The sequence below is a fragment of the Taeniopygia guttata genome, chromosome 4 (genome assembly GCF_048771995.1).
Source record: "Taeniopygia guttata chromosome 4, bTaeGut7.mat, whole genome shotgun sequence".
Lineage (NCBI taxonomy): Eukaryota > Metazoa > Chordata > Aves > Passeriformes > Estrildidae > Taeniopygia > Taeniopygia guttata.
This window is the reverse complement of record NC_133028.1, coordinates 31310605-31329554: the sequence shown is the minus strand read 5'-3', so window position 1 is coordinate 31329554 and position 18950 is coordinate 31310605. Positions and strand designations below refer to the sequence as shown.

Below are 18950 nucleotides of genomic sequence, written 5' to 3'. Positions count from 1 at the left end.
TAAGGTTTGTACCAAACACTTTAATCTGTGCATAGTCTTTCTCTCATTCCCTTCATAACTGGGCTACAGCTAAGACTTTACATCTCATCCTTCCTCATGCTGACCAAGAATAACAAATTATTCAATGTAGCCTATAGCCCCTACACTGAGCACCATACTTCTTTTAGGTTCCATCTAAATTTTATGCTAAAAGTACCCCAATAACCACTCTGTTGGTTGCTCTCCAGTTCTGACTGAAAATGTGCAAGTGTCTCTTTAGCTATTTACCCAGTTTTAGTAACTCACACTGTTACCAGTGAAAACAACTTTTTAATTAATTCAATAGCATTTTTCACATTAACCGGTAGTTACTCTGTGCTAGGTTTTTTACATTTTTATTTTATTTTTTGGGGTTTTTATTTTTAAAGAGAGCACATTACTCCCACCTAACACATAAACCAGGCATTTTTTTGATAATTTCCTGTTAAAGGGCACACTAGAGTGGCCTGGTGTTCTCTGCCTTCATCAGCTTTTCACACAGTTGAATCCATTAGGGTGATAGTGGAGAATAAAGCCTCCTAGAAATCTCATCTTAAGAAAAACAACATTTGGACCCTCCTTGCAGTGGTAGCACACAGCTAGGTACTCTAGTTATTAACTAATCAGATATATCAGTCATACTGCATGCAAAATATGAAATAATTTATCCATGTATACATCAAACACTCAATTCTACCAGGATCATCAGATCATAAAACTATAAGCAAAAAATTCTGTTTTGAATCTTTCACAATTCCATAGTCACTGCTGGCATGATTAATTCTACTACCTACAAAAGTAAAACCTGCTTCTATTTTCAGTCTATTTAGATCTAGATCTGAGAACCTAATTAAAAACAGGAAAAAATTTAAGAAAGTTTTTAGAAAGACCTTGTGCCATGCAATTATCTTTTTAATGGAAATTTTCAGTAGGGCTCCCTTGTCCTTGTCCTGTGAGTACTACAAATGCCTATTAACACCATGAGTGTCTAATTAGATGACTGTGGGTCCTATTTAGAAACATTCCCAGCCCATATATGTGAAAATAGCTTTTTGCGTATAAACAATTGTTTCACGAGATGCTTTAAACTCATTCATTAATAGCTTTTTGTATATATAGAATTGTTTCATGAGATTCATAAAACCCGTTTCATCCTGCCTGCACTAAGAGGAAATGTTCAGTTCATACTGAACTGAAGGTGTATTAGAAAGCACGAGTCCTACATAATATTAAAAGTTAATTTAAAATAAAAAGCACAAAAGCATATTTTGAATTTTTACTTTCTCATGAAAGAAGAAACTAAATCAATGTGGAGGAAGGCCACAAGGCACCAGAAGCAAGATTAGTAGCCATGATAAGGTACATAGTCAGTCATATTTTATAACTTGCTTTCCTTCCCGAAGTAAATACTGAATCACAGAAAAGGTATTAAATTCCAAGTCCTACAGAAACTATGCAGTGACACCTGACATTGCCTCAAATAATGGAATAATTTACAATATTGTACTAATTTCCAGACCTTTTTGTTTCATGGCATACAACAGCTTCATCAGACATCTTCCCGAAGCAGTACCGACCGAGCAGCGCAGTGCTCTCTGACACGCTGGCAAAGGCAGGTGAGCTGAAGGGAAAGGCAGCAATGCACTGCTCCTGCCTTTTCTCCAGCCTGCATGGCTCAGGCAGCTTAGCTCCTGTCAAAGGCATGGAAGTCTCAGCTGATCTTAGTGCTCTGCCTTCAGTCATCTTTACCGAAAATCCAACCATCCCTAATAGGATAGGTATGCAAAGAGGGTACTTTGAGAGCTGGATGATAGAAAACCCTGAAGCAAGTTTACTCTGCTGTCTTAAGACAGATGAGGCTGTTACACATCTCGTAAACCGTATCTGAAGGATGCAAAGGTCCAAAAATAACCTTAGATTTCACAGGTTCTCAGATGAGGACAGTAGCTTTAAGGCTTTGTACTAATACTGTGTCATGCTGCTAGGATAAATTATGGTGCCACAACATTACAGTATCACTACAGTACAGAGGATCAGCGTCAGCTGTGAAGCAAGAGCAATACAGGACTGTCTTGGGCTTTGCACACCCTCTGTTTGGTGTTGTGGTCCCACTGCAAATGCCAATTGTTCAGGCACAATATGTGGAATTTGCACACAGAAAAGGAAGGCCAAGGGTGAGCTCTGCTCCCAATGTGTTAAATAGATTCAGCAGCCCAAGAACTGCCTACTTATAAATTTTAGCCTTGAATGATAGCATTATTCTATATGATACAACAATTTTCTGACGTGAGACAATCTGCAAGCTGAGAAATGGTGGTAATCAAGGCAAAGGAAAACTGCTGCCATCAGATAATTTTTACTTCTCTGACAACAGTGTTGATGTATTCCCTGTAACAGACATTGCTATGGTGTATTTCATAGACAAAAATCTGTGCATATTGTGGAGAAATTAAGCCTTCTGATTTGAATATCTGAAGCTGTAATTATGGCTAATACCTGGCTTGTAGTAGGATTCCATTCCTAGCTTTCCCATTTAAAAATATTAGGGCTCTGAGTCAAAGTCTTTAATATATGCTCATAGAATCCATAGTCTTCTTTGAGATCTAAAAACAGGCTTTTCCCAAGCTACAACTGAACACGCATGGTAGAAAATCTGCTGGATTTAGGCCTCAGAGAAAAACCCCCTTACATGAAACAGATTTTTAGCACCAATTTTGCATACCAGAAAGCATACATTTTCTACTTGCACACAGTTAACTGAGCTCAGTTAGCTTATATTAAAAGCAGCCTAAACAAAATTTTGGCTACTGTAAGAACTGGAAATGCAGCTTTAACTTTGTAGTTTTGCAATGCAGCAAGTACAGGGATATTTTTATGCTTTCTGCTTTGTCAAACTTTTTATAGACTATTTCTTTTCTTTAATTCATTCCAAAAATGTCCCCTCCAAATATTTTTTCCATATCTAGACACAAGATGTTGTTTCTTTTCTAAGAATACACAATACTTCAGTTTACAAAACTGTCAGTCAAACTCCTTGACGTGAACATATCTTTATATAGTAAAAGCATCCAAAGACTTCTTGTGTGGTATGTGGCAAAGGGGCAGCCCTATTAGGTGGGAACCTATAAAGTCAGATATCCGTTTCTACCTGATTGGTCATACTTACAGAAATTTCCAGTGGAAACCACAAGATTGTCTTTTGCTTTTTTGCTCTGTTTTTCCTGTTTGCTTTACATGAGAAGTCATGTATATCTTTGGCCTCTAATATACTGAATATTGTTGCTCATGTAAAAGAATCCTGATCATACCATGTTAAATTTGTATTTCCAGCTGGAGTCAAAGGATTAATCCATACTAAAAGTTAAAGCATCATATGTGGTGGGGGGAGGGGGCTTGCAAATTAGCTGTCAAGTTGAATACCAATATGAAGAATTTAAGACTCTGACAGTTACCATTTGACACTGCATTACTGATCATGCCTTACGGTAAAGATTAAATTATGTTAATATTGAAAAAAACTGCAGCTACTGCAAAATGGAGCAACTGAAAAACCTAAACCAAATCTATTCACCTCTGAATCCAGAAGGGTAAAATTCTTTCTCTCCAAATAATAAAAATGTTACGCATAAAAAAATTATTGATTTATTTTAATGCTATCAAACATTTGACACAAGGAACAGCCAAATAAATAGTTTCTAAAGCCAGATTATTTGTGTATATAGCAATTCTCTACTGATGAAAAAACTACTAGCAGTAGTTTTAGACATTAATAATTTAACATACACAGTGAAATAAAGAAAAATTATATTAAATGTTGCAAAGACTCCTTTGTTAGGGTATTTTTCCCAGCACCTTCAAACACAAAGCCCTTTGTTACTGGTTTGCATGGTTTTGCCTCACTTCTGCATTATAAAGTATATGAAAGTATATGATAATAGGAAAAGAAGACAGCAGGTCTAGATAAGGGTGCCTCGTTCACTTGAAGAGCTGACAGAAAAACCCCAAACATTTTCTTCAGAACCTACCCCCACCTTATTTCACATACAAAGTGTCAGCAATACCAAGAAACTCACATCATCAGTGACAAGGTGACAAAACCTTAGGGCTGAACAGGCATGGCTTGCTAAGATTTAATATTCTCTGCCTTTGAAAAATTCCCTAACACCAGATTTTGTTGATACAATCACTTTAATCCAGCCTCTTAATTTGTCCTTTCTATTCTACATATAAGAATTGCTCATTATATATTTAAATGCCATTAACTGTATGTTGACTGCTATTTTGAATTACAAAATGTTAGCGGTAAACATTTCAGGAGAGGAGAAAGCATCTTGATGGCTACAAGAACAGACACCTTCCCATCCTCCTCTTTACCCTTTGCAATGGGTTAAGTAACAACACTAATAAAATATAGATGATGGAAAACTCAGTCCTCGAGAGAACAAGATGAAGGCATCATATATTTGTGGGAACAATGCACATAAACAAAGCTCATTCTATATATTTAGTATTTTTATATTCCAAACAAGTATTTCACTTGCTGCTCAAAGAAGAGAAATGAAACTGAAAGTTATTATTAATTTTTAAAAATAAAAATACTTATAAAGGTAAGAAATAAACATTTTCTTGTGTGTCAGCTTTTAAAAAAATGGGATGTGTGACTTGAGCTCTTATATCTCTTCCTTTGGTGCTGCATTCTATAAGTGATGAATGTCATGAATAGCAGATGTGCTTGGGAGAGAAACCAAGGGGAACAACTACACAGACTACGGTAAATCTCTTGCTGAGTAAAATCAAATTCAGAACACAACTGCCAACAAATACTTTACAGACAAATATTTCACTAAACTTTTACTAATAGTAACTTAGGTATAATGATATCTGTTAATGAGACAGAGCGTGCACAAGTAAATTCTCCTTAACAAGAGATGTATGTATGAATGCCAACACTGCTATCCAATTTCTTGCAGAATTTCCAGGGAGACCATGCATGTAAACACAGAATTAGGACACAATCTTTAGACTGGGATCCCAAGCCAACTGAAGAACCCAGACATATAATAATCATACTGCTGAGTTTAGTATATCCAGCTAAGTTTATGTTTATAAAATTAAATTGCTATTGCTTCAAGATCCCAAGCTGGCATCATTCCATACTTCCAGGTTTCTAAAGCATAGTACAGCACAAAAGATAATTTAATCCTAAGAGGAGCAAGGGTCCAACATTTTCCCCACACACATCTTTCTAGCTCATGTATAGTGCCACATTTACATGTCTGTTCTAGAATTAGCACATTTCAGCATTGCTTGTTTGAGTTATCAAACATACACTCATTGCACATACACTTCCACGGGCCCTGAAGCAATTCCAGAGATTTCAAACTCAGTGTCCTATCTAGGTTCCCTATAGTATACAGAAGAGTCTGAGTTTCTAAACTGAAGTAAATTCTAACTTGGATCCTGGCTGTATGAAGTTTTGGAAGCAATTTCTCCTATGTCACTCAGGGAAGTGTGTCTCTGCACCCTAAACAGTCAGAGCAACCTAAGAGGAGAAAGCATGCAAATGCGTCACAGCTAAATTGTAGAGCTCCTTTTTCTCTTCATTTACATTTTTTGTTAAGGCTAATGATGCAGATGTTCAACATCTAGCCAAATTCTCTATTAAGCTTGTAGCATCAAAAGCAAAGCTATGAATTTAGACAAGTGTTTCTAAAACAATCTAAATCTGCAGCTCATTGATCTTCGCACACTGCATGACTTCTTGAAGCAAACAAAAATGATACATCTCCCTGCATAAAGCAGAAACACCAAAATGTGTGACAATGCAAACAAACTCTGCTGGATGATTCCATGGATTCGTTAACAGCAAGATCTCATCTTAGCTTTTTTTAATTTGGACTCCTTTGAACTTATAAATGAAACCAGGCTGTGTTTAACTATATGCAATATCCACTGTAGTTAACTATATGACTGCTGCCTCTATGTGAACACAGCAACTACAAGTACATAAAACATTTATAAACATTTTACAAAAGAAATGTGCATATAAACAGTATAATAAATCACCATACAGCATACCAACATCAGACTAGCAGGAAAGATCAGGACCAAGGTCATGATTTACCTACTAAAATAAATCTGGTGTTCAGAAGACAAAGAAGCCACATATACCATAGCATCAGAGCAAAGAAACTAAACTCTCCAGTTTCCTTCAGGAGATCTCTGGATACAGTTCTGAACTCTAAATTTGCTTTAACACTTAGCTTTAACACTTTTACAGTACAGAATGAATTGACATGCTTCATATCTTCCAGAACAGGAACAACACACAATCACTAGCACCTGATGGCTTCCACGTACACAACAGCATCCAAATCTCTGGGTATGGTTAAACCCAGGACTAACCTCACTTTGCCTCTAAAATGCTGAGAGTGTTGAATATTGTGATGAATAACGTGATGCATAATGTGAAAGTAACAGATCACCTGATGAACTGGTGATATGAGTAAGACTCACTTTCCATTGCTTTTTCCAGAAAATGTGATCTCAGAAAGACGAGTAGGAGTAAAAAGTTTGCTAAAGAATAAAAGAAATCAGCAACTGGAAAAGACAGATAGTTAGAAAAGGGCAATGAAGCCCTAAAACAAAAAATTATGACTGGGCAAAGAGCTGATGAAGGGGCCAGGCCTGTAGACATTTTGGCTTGATTCGTATATATGTTTTGGCCTACTGAGATCAGGAAACATTTAAGAGCTTCAGTTCACATAATAGGATGCAAAAAGAGCATAATAAAAGCCTTGGTAGAGCTCTGTTGCAGTAGCACTCTCTGGGAAAGCAACAAACATGCTCAACATCGTTCCTGAGCACCCCTCATGTGCATCCAAGCTAGGCAGAAGAGTTAAAGCCAACATCTGCCAAGAAAAAGTACAAACCTACAGTATATATCCAGAAGGCAGTGAGAAATAAAAAATAAGTAAAATAATAATAACAATAATAATATACAGCAGCAAAAGTAACAGTCATTTTCTATTACTGTAACAAGCTCCACAATCTCAACAGCACAGCTAAGGTCCAAGTACACATCCAATTCTGAAAATGGGAACAAGAGACACATAGAGAAAATAATAGCTGAATTTTTTTTTTCTTTGACTGATCTAGATTGAAAATATAAAAATCATAGCCATTGACACAAAGTGAAGGGAGGCACATAAATGAAGGCAAGGGTTTTTTTTAATTTTATTGTTTTTAACTTCTGAACTACATAATTTTTGACTGCTAAGAATTTAATGTTATTTCAACTATAAACTGGAGTGTGGTGTCAATAATTTTATTTAAAATTGCACGTATTAAATGTATTATTAAAATTAATGTATTAAATCCTTGTCATTCTAGGAACAGAGACATACTTCAGAAGTTCAATACATTTTATTTTAAAACTTTCCATATAATTTGCAAAAGTATCTTGGAACTGAACTTGGAAAAAAGATAATTTCAGATTTAAAGTTTTACAATGAGTCAGCAATTTCTCATGAAAAATAGAAATGAAAAGTTAATGCACAACTCCAAAGTTGCTCCTATTGTTTACTGTAGTTATGAACATAAGCATATATATTACATATATAGGCCTCAATTTTTAACATCAAAGTTACTTTTTTCCCCCAAATTTGAAGCAACCTTCTTTGAGATGGCCAGGAAATTATCCCACAAGGATAAAAGGCATTTCAATGAGCTGTATCTGAATCATGTCTTACTAGAATACCTATCATATTATTGCATCTGTTCCACTAATTACTTGAAAAGTGTCCAATCACCTCAGTGTAAACATTGCTTGTCAACAAAGGATATTTTGTACAACAGGAAATGGAAATGTACAGTTCACTTGGACATATTAAGAGCGGTAAGTCACTTTCCTTTTCAGCTTTTACTTCTCTTTGCGTTTGGGAACATCATGTGCATTTACTCTGTGACCATATAGAATAACAAACTGTAGTCATTTCCTATCGACCAGCTCATTGTGCAGCTCAAAGAATGTCAAGGTCATATTTTTATTCCAAGCCATAGTTATAGCCCCGAAGATAGCATGCAGTGCTTCATTAGCCACATTGAATTGTACAGAGCATTACTAATACCTACATGAGCAATCTGCTTTAAATCAATGCAGCATCTGACATACACTTTATGGAATACAGAAGAGCTGAGAAAACACAGTAATTTAAAAATCTGTGATTTGATCACACTAAATATTTTGCCCAATAATTTCTTTCATAACCAAAACACATATTCTCTCCAGACTAGAAGTGCTGGGGATGATTTTGGGATGGCCTTGAGTCAGCCCACAGATGAGTACACCCTGATGCAATACAGCAGCGTGTCCTCATATTTTCAGATGACTGCATGTGAAAATAAGTGACAAAATTTGCATAGGCACAAAGAAAAGTCACATGTAAATTCCATAGTTGGGTAAACATGCGGGCCAGCATGCCAGAAATTATGTATGCAATTAGTATCACATACATGAAATGGTGCGTATAATTACAGACCCTATTTGAAAATGCCTCCTGTGTACCCTTCCATGCTCCCTATCTACTCACCAGGATCTCAAGTGCTGGTCTTCGCACAACACTAGGCATGAGTGTCTATAGTCACTGGTCCAGCTGTCATGAGTGTTGCCTTCCAGCTATCACTCTCAGATGCTTATTCCAATCCGGTCTACAGAGTGAGTCATTCAGCTGCTGTCTACAGAGTGGAGTTTTTAAACAGCAGCTGTTGGGTAGTCAGGATATTAAGTCCATATTTCTAATGGACAAGACATTCTTGCAGAAAAAATTGATACATCTGCTTTTGGTTTTACAGAGGTCTTAGTTCTCACATTTTTCTGGTACTAGAGCTGCAATGCCAGAAACTGTAATGCCAGAAACTTTAATGCATTTACTTCCCACAAAGAAGGCAGAAAGGTATGTTCACAAACATGGAAAAGACTATTTTCTCTTCATTTTAAACAAGACATAAAGTATTTTTTTGACAGACTATGCAGTTCCAGTGTATAATATATATTGTTTTAACAGTTACAAAATACTTATAACTATTATCTACTAAAGGGCACTTTCACTATAATAACAGACTCGGTGTTATCCACCTGTAAATAATTCTACTTAAAAGTACTCAAGTACTCTTCTGACACTATTTTGTGATTTTTTTTTTCCTTGGTAAAAACTGCAGATTGCTCACATTCTCTTTAAAGGTCAGGGCAACAAAATCTAATTACAAGATGCCATGTATGAAGTGTATAAGTCTGTAACTAAACTTCCTTTGAATTACTAGAGATCATCCTACAGATCATCTCTCTGATCACAGCAATTGCAATGTACTACAAAGAAATTTCAATTGAAAGCTTAATTAGAAAGAAACTGTTTCCAAAACCATTGACTAGAGAATTGGAGGCCTCATAACCAAGTGTTCACTAGAAGAAATTAGAAAACTGCTAACCAACATAAATGACACAGAAAAACTCTTATTAGACTCATGCTGTAAACATGAAACAGAAGGTAAATCTGGCTGTAGACAGCATTGGGCAGCAAACAACTCAAATAGGAGGAGATTCCAGATGCACACAAAAACCTCTAAGATTTGAGGCATCACCTTCATTCGAAAACCAAAGATGGTAGACAGGCCACAGGAAACTTCAAACTTCTATGCTTCTGTTGCTAAGCCCAGAATAGCCCAGTAAATGGAGTTCTTGCCATTACCACTAAAAAGTAACAGGCTTTACACTGGTCTGTTTTGACTGAACTTATAACACTGACAGACTAACAATAAATTCCTGTTTCTGCACACATATATGCTTTTTGGCTGTAAAAGTAAATCCTGAGTTATGACACCAGAAACCATGAAATATTTGCCTAGGCTTGGAGGAAGTGGCACGCTTCAGAGTAACTGCTGGTTTGTATTACGCAAATGCTATCCTCAAACACATATATCTGCCCTTATTACCAAAACTCATGCAGCTTCTGCATTTTCTTTTTTGACTCCTAGAGAAACTCACAAACCCTGTTTTGAGCGGCATCACTGCTAAGTTACGAAGTATACATCTGCTGTATACATCTCAGGTAGAGTTTGCTGAGTAGAATAATATTTGTATAAAACTTAATAAAAACATTTCCATCCGGTGACAGAACACTTTACGGAAATACCTTTTCTTCAACAGCCACCAAAAAATTGCCTATATTTTTAAGAAGTACCTATTTGACCAGGTTTAGTTCTGAGGACATCTTCATTACACCTACAGAAGTTTACAGAATATTCTGAATTAGAAAAGACCCAGAAGAATCATTGACTCCAGCTCCTAAACGAATGGCCCATATGGGCATTGAACACACGACCTTGGTGTTCTTTAACCAACTGTGCTCATCTCAGTAGGAGCAAGTTAATACAATTAACTGGAAAGCACTCAGGAATCAGACACAAGGGGACAAAAGGCACTATGCAAAAACTTGAGTTGGGGTTTCTTGACCATTTTGGAACACCCAATTAAAAAAGAATCCTCAGTGGCTTAACATTGCCAGCACTTTTGTTGTGGCTTGTTTACAATCACCTTCAGCAAGTACTACGCTTGTCCCTGTGCAGAATCAGTTGCCAGACCCCATGCATTTGAGGGACCTCAGTGCAAAGAGCTTGGCTGCTGTGACACTGAATAAAACATTTCCCCAGACAGAATGATCTCAGGGTTTTTGTGTGCATTGGTCCATCCAAGGACAGCAATTACGTTACAATGCCCTTACTAAACCTTAGAAACTGCAGTCTTTTCTCACTTGTTACTTAAATGCTGGTGGCTACTGCTGGGGCCATCACTGACCAGTATGGGCTGTTGACAAACAAAGATGTTACCCAGAGATCTTAGCCCAGCACTTTAGTGTCTTTCATGTGTGGATCCCCCCATTTTCAAACTCATCACTTTACTAGCAAGGATAAAACTATTCCATCACATTTTTTAATGACAACTAAGAGACTGGAACTGAAATGCCATCAACATGCTGCACTCAAAGCAATGAGGCTACACTTAAACAACCTTTTCCTTCCACTGCTCCTTGACAATTTTAGAAAGCCAGAAACTATTGCTTTCTACAGTTTCAGTACTACACTAAGCACTATTAGAAAAATATATCCAGAAAATGGTTGACCTAATTCCAAGCCTTACATTTACATTTAAAGCTTTGAAGGAGGTGCCACAGGCTACAGTGCTTAATTTTATCTTCAGTAGTTTGCAAAGATAATTTCTTTGGGGTTTAGAGACTAAGTGCAGAAATGAACTCCCTTTGAGCAGTGCTTCTTGGTTTTTGGAAAAGGTCAACCCTAATTTCAAATTTTTTTTCTAAAAATAAGTCAGATTACCCTATCAGCACTGCTTACTGCTATGAATCTTGATAAACTAGTCTAGAATTGAGATTCAAGAAAAAATTGATTGTCATTCTTCCTTCTGAAATCTTGTAACATAGGTAAAGCTTTTGCACCCACCTAGAGGTTATACAGCTGATAAATAAGTCCAGACCACTGCTAGTTGAATTATTTCCTCCATTCAGCTTATCCACACCATCTTGTGCATTTACATTTGGTTTTACCTATCTGTTTCTACTAAAGGCAAAATAAAGCACTGTAGCTTTAAAATTAGACAACTCTGAACCCAAATCATAACTGTAGACCTCAGTAAGAAAGTCCTTAGTAAGAATGTTGTAAAAATTCAAGGTTGCACTTTAAAGCTATAGAATTAAGTTTTTTATTCTCAATAGTGACAGATTTCCAGTAAATAAAGAAGAAATATGTCTCATTGTCAGGCCCAGAATTTAGTCAAAAGGCTCTAATGCAAAAAGTCTAGGCTATAATTCATTTTCAGTTTTCTTACCTGCGTTCTTGTTTGTTACATTATCACAGAATAGTATACTCAGACACTAAAAATGCCTTACAAAAACTCTTAAAGGGTTTCTCATCATGTCACTTACCAATTTTCGCATACTTGCATTTGTTACAAGTTAAAAATGATACTTAAGAATGTATGAGGAGATATAATACCTTTAGGAACCTTAACATATCAATTTAACATGTGAGGCTTCAAAATAAATTTCTAAAAATGATGGAAAAATCATACACTACGTAAATAAAACTGCTACTCTACAGAAAAGCAACTCATAAGAAAAAAGATCTCTGTGCAGATTTATTCAATCATGCATGCTTCATGTGTTACTACTACAGCAAATTACCCAAAAACAATTTATCTATTATTGAATAGACTCAATTCATCTACCAGTGCTTAACAAATATTTGATCCTAATTAAACCTAATGATTTTCTCTGCTTCTGAGATGGTGCTGCAGATCAAGTCTTTTTTTAGCAAAATACTTGATTTAAAAGCAAAATTCTGACAACCTGGTGTGAATTCTGCTCAAAGATGAGTGAACACGGAAAAACTGTGTCTTCTCTATCAAGAGATTCTAAAAGTGGAAAGCTGGTTATTCAAACTGTGTTGCTTCCCAGATAACTAAATTAGATACATTCCTGTCACCAAAAATCTGCTGATAATGAAAAAAGCCACTCAGGACTCCAAAGCCACTGGAAGTCTATTCATACATAAAAAGAATCAGCAACATATTCTATACTTGATTACACATTTACAACTGAGGAGATAGCTTGTTATTTTAAGGTGTTTTGTCAGTTTGTTTCCTTTAAATAAGGAAGAAAAGTTGGACTTTGCATGTTTATTTTTTGTTCACTTGCAATTTTCAGTGTTCTGTTCTATCACAATATTAGGGAGGTCACCTTTTGAAACATTTCTACCACTGCATAAAAGAATTTTTAAATTTTCTTTAAAACCAGCACATTCAGCAACTATTTTTTGTTTGCATGTTTTTTTTTTTTTTAATTAAAAACCTTATTTCAGCTTTGTCAAAATTGGCTTTTTATCCCTTAGGTGTAGGAAGGTTACCATTAGGAAGACAAAGCTCATTCAACCAAGCCATGCACACAGGATTTAGGGTGGCCAGCACTGCTTGTTAGACATAGCAGTGGAGAAAAGAATTCCAAGGTCTTTCTTCTGTCAAAAGAAATCTTAAGATACTGTTTTGAACATCTCCCATGGATGGCACTGGCACACTAAAGTCAAATATATTCCAAATAAATTATTCTGTCATGTACTAAGCTAATTTCACAGTAATTCCTTTGTTGTTATTTTACACCTCACACTCAGGTTAAGAATTTCTCATTTTAAACAACTACTCTTACCTCCTTCACTTAGAAGTACTCACAGTTTTTCAGAGCGTGGAATGAGCTTATTTACTAGTTATCAGAAAAATAAACTGCTACCTTATTTGGCACTAATTGGTGGCCTCTGCACAGAAGGGATTTGCATGCTTGCCTAGATAAAATGTCTCCCCCGAGACATGCTCCATAGTTGTATCATGCCAAGGGAAACATAGCATATGCTTCTGTAAATTCTGGTGCTGCCCAAGAAAACTGATTTCTGGGGACTCAGTCTCTTCCAAGAGGACGTATTTCACAGGTTTTCCTCCAGCCATGCAAGAAAGAATGGCAGAGGCAACTATTCCTCCCTCAAGCTGAGCCTATAAATGAAAATTACAATCTTAATCACTTACATAAAGTAATACTGGCAGGGTGCTTAGAACTAGTTTAAACTAAACATTCTAAATAGTTTCATCAGACACCTGCAGGAATCCTAATTTATTTTAATGCATGCAATTTAGCAGTTGCAGGAACACTACATTTCAGCAGTATTGACAGTATCAGCTATTTAAGCCAAGACAGTAAAAAACTTCAAAATATAAATTTTATAAGGAATTAAAATGAAATACTGTACCTGGAGCTAACCTACTTTCTGATTTGGGGACAACTAGAATGTCTTTTCAAGTTTTGGGAAGATATTTCAAATTTAGTCAAAGTTGAAATTTTTAGGAGATACAGAAGTGAGACTTCATGACACATAAACACTTGTGCATAAAGTGAGAAGAGATGGCAAGAGAGACTAAAGGGCTAGAATCACTGCATTTACTTAAAGCGGAATAATTTCTTTTGGAACTCATATTTACATGAGCAAAGCATATGAGTACTTTCAAGGAGTGACTAAACCTATTCCAGACCAAATTTTCTTCTGAGCGAGCTGCTGTTTGCTCCATATGGAATCCCAATTCTGGTACATTAGTGAAGAGCCTAAAGTTCAGTGGATCCAACACAAGTCTTGAGGAAATACTGAATTTCAGGTGTATAATTTTCAAAATGTTACTTCCCAGGACTCTCAGTCCCTTTCTAAGGAGGATCTTTGCTCATTGTAATGGTTTGAGTTACAGGTTTCAATGCTTTTGAAGTTCTACTGTACATCTGCCCCAAGCCTGAATGCATATTATCATTATGACCTGATTTGTGAAGAGTTTACATTTCTTTGAAGAGTTAATACAAAAGGTTTCAAGTTTCCATATCACTTGAGTACTGCCAGTTTCCAGCAGAATTTGAAGTCTTCACTATAGTTCTCTCCAGGAATACCTGTACCTTTCTAACTGACAGTAAAAAAATATTTAATGGCACCATCTACCTCACTACTTCATTTTCCTAGACAGACCGTTTTTTAAATAATAATCTAAGTAAGTGCATTGTTGGTTTTGCTGATAATCTTCTGACAGAAATTCTGGACATGGATTAATGTTAGGCTAGCTTGCATAGCATAGGAGAATCCAGATGCATTTGTCTCCTTGTGCACAGGGAATAAGGTAGTTCTGTGTCTAAGCAGCTTGATTGCAATAGGAGTACACATGTAAGATGTAGTATAGCTTTCAGAATTGTGAATTCTGTTAAGAAAAAGAGCTCAGAACAACAACATAACCACCTAAATTCATACAGGAAGGTATTTTGCTAATAAATGGAAACAATCTGAAAATGTACTCTCTAATAAAAAGGAGTTCATAAGGTAGAAGCTGTGAAAACATCAGTAGCGCTGCTGTTGACACATGAAATGAGGTATTGAAATTAAAAAGAAATTACTAGTTATTTGTACTCATAAAACCAATATGAATAAGAGAGGCATGTAATTAATTTTTAGCCTTTAAGATACAAGAACTATCAAAAGATTAATCTAATTTTGCGAGACTTCTTTTAAGACAGTGGCGGAGACCATCTCTTAGACAACAATCCAAGTGTTTATAGACCAAAACACATAAAAAGAGTTCTTGCCCATAGGATATTCATAAGGTGTCTCTGTGACAGAGTTCGAAGTTTTCTTTTTTCTTCTCAAAATTGAAAAGTAAAGCTAGTTTTCACTACAAAAAAACCCCTTCAAAATAACTACTAACGTGCAAATTCCACAGTGAAATCCTAGTCTATTCCCTCTTGCTAGATACAGCTGAGATCCTGATGGGATGCTAATCATCATGGATACTGTTCTATTGAGAATTTAAGGAAAAAGCTAGAACAAGAGTGGAGGAATTCCTTTATTTTAGAATCCTTATTATCACAGAACCATTATGTTTGGAAAAGATCTCTGAGATTGTTGAGCCCAACCATTAACCTTGCACCACTGTGTTCATCACTAAACCATGACTACAAGGGACACATTGACACATTTTTTGAATACTTCGGGAATGGTGATGCTAACACTTCCCTGGGTAGCTTGTTCCAGTGCCTGCCCACTCTTTCTGTAAAGATTTTTTTCCTAATGACCAATCTTTACTACTGTATTATGTTAAGCCTTTTAGCTGCTTGCAGGACCTGACAGATTTCCTACTTATTGTATCCAAAGTTTCTATACTCCCCAGGATTAAGGCTGCAGCAACTATCATAGATATCAATAAGCAAATTCCACATGCATAGTACAAGTTTTAGAAATTCTGATTACCAGTATCTGATGTTAAAGATGAAGTCTGAAGTCAATATATGAAGATACTTTAATGTTTAATGAACAAGGCAAAGTACAGTAAAACTTCAGATGCACCCAATGTAAGAGATTATGAAAATTCCATATAAGCTATGAATATTTTATATTCTGGGAACACTCTTGATTTTTAAAATTCCAGTGAAAAATTATCAAAACAGTAATTTGCATCTGTTTGTTCTCCAGTTTTTTCTGTATAGTAAAATTTAATTTGGGATTTGAAATGCATTACTATCTGTGGTTTTAAGCTCATATTTAACTGATTCTACTTTTTAGGGTGGTAGAAAGCATGGGGGTGAATTTTTCTTAAGAAAGTAATGGCTAACATATTATGTTAGTGAGCTATATATAAAGAAACTATACAGCCAAAGACTGGTTTTGCATAAATATTTCAGGATTTTATCCAAAATCCAGCTAAAATCTTGTTGTTAAGGAGGAGCATAAGAACAGTCCCATTTATGATTAAACAGAAGCCTTTAAAATAACTTAGTATATGGGGGAGTATATGGTTGCCTAGACAGAAGCATAAATGGATACTTATCTCTGCTCAGGGGACTGGGAAAGCTGACAGTCACCTGCTACCTGCTGTGATGAATACCCCATTGCTTACCAGATGTCTACTAATTTTTCAAGTGCACTGATGTAAGATGACTGTCTAGACCAGGTTTTTTTCTGTCATATTAGTTCACTCAGACTTCACCTGAGCAGCTCAAAAAGGCACTTCATATTAAATACAATCACTTTAGTCACTCTTAATTTATAACTGTAAAATTAAAAACAGGGCACCTCAAGAGTGTGGGAAGATATGGTTAATTTAAAAGATTTCTCTACTTCGGTGTGTTTTTATTGACTTTCTGTAATCCTGTACCTCATCCTGTACAAGCAGCTTTGGTGCTGCTTGTACTGAGACAGAGAAAAAAAAAGGTGCATGTGGGCCATGCAGTGGGGTATGAAGGTAAAGTTACTCAGGCTAACTTTTAGTGATGACAGTTTATTTCCCCATATTTCATCCCTGTCTATTGAAGAAGACCAAAAAAGCTTTCTTCAGAAGGCAATGACAGGCAAATATCTGAACCTGCCTGGCCCTTTGACACCACTGTTCTGTCACACATTAAAGCAGTCACAGGGAATGGCCCTAGAAGGCTAGAGTTATCATTTTGTTAATATCACCCTTCTGCTCTAAAAGTTAATGGTATGACTTATTTAAAAACACTATTGGAATCTAATTTGTACTATCCAGGAAGTAGATTCTATTAAACTGTACATCTTGGAGGAATTTTAAAATAAACATTCGTGTATAATCAATTTTATAGTCAAAGGTAAGACTACTGGTCTGAAACTACTAGGGTATATTACATTTGAAGGTTGTATAAAAACCAGTTATTTTTCCTCTATTTCCTATAAAGGCTACCAAAGACAAGTTACAGAGTTCTAAAGTCGGTTCAGCTCAGTCTGGGATTCTGCCTTCACCAGGAAAGGTGCATCTCCTTTCCCTGTCATTTCTGCTTTCCCTGTGTTAGGTCTACTGATCACTTGACATGGGATAAATAACTAATCCTGCAACTAGGACCAAAACCTAATGCCTGTTTTTGCATATACATTTTCAGTTAGGTAAATTATATTGATTTAAACATTACTTTCGAAATTTGAGCATAGTTGGCCTGCAATTCATACGGACTTCATATGCAAGGTGGTTCAGACTAACAGTTCACTGCCTAATGTCCTTAACTGTACCATTGAAAAAAAGTAACTGGTCAGACAAACTTATCTGAGACCTTTGTATCAGCTGCAAAACTAGTACCTCTGTCTAGGCCAGAAGGGCTTCATCATTCCAAAGAGTTAGCACACTAAGGAAGCTAAGGAATGACAACTGATTAACCACATTAGTTGCATTACACAGTGATCTAGCACTGAATAATTCTGAAAGACAGTTTGTCTTAGTATTTCTACTCATACCATCTCCTGCCAGGATATTATATTTTTTTAATGTTATAATGCTCTGCAACTTGTAGCTTCAAACAAACAGTAAAAAAAGATTTTGCTCTTAGCTATATAACCTTTACATTGCTCTAGACATTGACATCAATAATATTCTTACTGCTATACTATTTTGTAACAGCAAAAGGAGAAGATTAAGAAATGGCCACAAAGTTGAATTATGGTATATAAATAAATTCTGACATTAGAAAGAGGGAAAAAAATAAATTAATCAGTCATTCTCAGAAGAAAATGTCATATCCAAAGAATGGTCTTTCCATTTGTTACAAACACTATGCTTTGTAATGCAAGGGCAAAGTCCAAAAGAGTAACAAGTTTTAAAAATCTTTTTCATAATTAGTATTGATTTTAAATGTGTCATTGCTGCATTAAAGCTACTCCCAATCTTTAAAATACCGTAACAGAAAATATAATAAGTTACCAAATAAGATCCAATTTAAAAGGCAATTTGAAATTTAGTTGCAGTGTTAGCAGTACAGAATGAGTTCAGGTACACTGCCTGGTCTACACAGAACTAATTCCTCACAAGGAGTATTTAATTCCCAGTATTAAGCATTTGTCAATGTGAAAGGGAATACTGTTGAAAAAAAAAATTGGAATAGAGGGCCAGGCAGAAAATGGGAATGTTGCACCTGCAAGAATTTACACTGACAAAATATACTTTGCAACGGCATCTCTATTCACCCAAGCATCCCTGAAGCATATGACAAATTCCTTCAGATATAATAGCTTGTCTACCATAAGGCTGAAATCCCCTTACTTTCAAAACAGTAAATTCAGTCAAGACTGAAGCTGGCTTAGGGCTTGTGTTCACATAGAGTTAACTGCCCATTTGACAATCACTGAACTATTTGCAACATTAAAAAAATTGAGACAACTTCCTGCTTCCTTCCTTTCCTTCAATTAGGCTTTCCTCACACATAACAAACTTTACCCTTTACACCTACTGATGGATTTATAGGAATGGCTACTGGTATTGCTACAAGGTTATGTGTGAGGATACACCTGTATCC

General features: G+C 35.9%; 1 protein-coding gene across 23 annotated transcripts in view; it reads right to left on the bottom strand.

Moving 5' to 3' along the window:
• The window catches only part of SORBS2 (sorbin and SH3 domain containing 2), a 152469-nt gene that overhangs the window by 97995 nt on the left and 35524 nt on the right, over positions 1 to 18950 (bottom strand). The window lies entirely within an intron of this gene.